This window comes from Colobus angolensis, unplaced genomic scaffold (assembly GCF_000951035.1).
Source record: "Colobus angolensis palliatus isolate OR3802 unplaced genomic scaffold, Cang.pa_1.0 Scaffold103, whole genome shotgun sequence".
Classification (NCBI taxonomy): domain Eukaryota; kingdom Metazoa; phylum Chordata; class Mammalia; order Primates; family Cercopithecidae; genus Colobus; species Colobus angolensis.
Window position 1 is genome coordinate 3,051,900 of NW_012111253.1, and position 1,457 is coordinate 3,053,356.

General features: G+C 36.3%; 1 protein-coding gene across 1 annotated transcript in view; it reads right to left on the reverse strand.

Moving 5' to 3' along the window:
* The window catches only part of RPGR (retinitis pigmentosa GTPase regulator), a 60,115-nt gene that overhangs the window by 31,110 nt on the left and 27,548 nt on the right, over positions 1 to 1,457 (reverse strand). The window lies entirely within an intron of this gene.

The following is a 1,457-nucleotide window of genomic DNA, read 5'->3' on the forward strand; positions in this document are numbered from 1 at the left end:
AACCCAGGAGGCGGAGGTTGCAGTGAGCCAAGATCGCACCACTGCACTCCAGCCTGGGCGACAGAGCAAGACTCCGTCTCAAAAAAAAAAAGTACATAATTACCATACATATTCTTTAAATACTGTGATCGAAAATTAGAACAAGTTTAATCCACCATTTAACTTTCAATTTAAAATAATATAGAGAAAAAATACTTGGCAGATTACATTTCTCCTTACAGTTAGAAAATGTTATTTTAATCTGGGAGAGACATTAAAAACGTGAAAAATCGCTCAGAGAAGTTCTACTGGAAGAATTTTTTTTTTTTTTAAGTATAAATCAGTCTCTTGGGCTAATTATGTCTCTAAGCCCTCTTTATATGAACATTTTCTAAGTTTAATGCTTAAAAGTAAATCCTTAGAGGAAAATAAATGGAGGTATGCATGATGACAGAACAATAAACAATGAAATCAGCATTCAAAGAATTTTGAGAAATAAGTCATTTTCAAGAAAATGCTTAAAAAACCCATAGTGCAGTATTTTCTGTACATAGGTTCTAGATACTTTATAATGTTCTATTTTTCCTTCACAACACTTTAAATTTTAAAATTTATATATATTTTTGTATATCCCTTTTAAAAATTTAAGACTATAATGAATAAGTTCTCAATGAATGAGGACATGGTTATTTCATTCATCACTGTATACAGTACTTTATATTTCTTTTTTTCTTTCTTTCTTTTTTTTTTTTTGAGATGGAGTTTTACTGTGGTTGCCCAGGCTGGAGTGCAACAACACAATCTCGGCTCACTGCAACCTCCTCCTGGATTCAAGCAATTATTTTGCCTCAGGATCCCAAGAAGCTGGGATTACAGGCGTCTGCCACTATGCCCAGCTAATTTTTGTATTTTTAGTAGAGACGGGGTTTCGCCATGTTAGCCAGGCTGGTCTTGAACTCCTGACCTCATGTGATCTGCCCGCCTCGGCCTCCCAAAGTGCTGGGATTACAGGCGTTAGCCAGCGCACCTGACCAGTACTTTGTATTTCTTATACTTAGCACACTATCTTATCCATAGTAGGCTTTCATTAAATGACTATCAAATCAATAAGTGAAAGTGTTCCATATTATGAGACACTGAGTCTTTGGAGGACAAATTTCAATATTATCATCAAGTCAACAGAATTTTCAAAAGTCAAAACTTAACTGGCAAAAATATTAAGAAACAATACAGGTATGATGCATGATGGTGATGTGACACTGAAATAATACATCCTTAACCTACGAAAATTTAGCCAAAAAACCGTATCTTCAAAACTCTTTTATTTTTTATTTTTTTTTTGAGACAGGGTCTCACTGTCACCTGGTCTGGAGTGCAGTGACACGACCTCAGCTCACTGCAACCTCCACCTGCTGGGTTCAAGCAATTCTCATGCCTCAGCCTCCCGAGTAGCTGAGGTTACAGGCGTGTGCCACCAC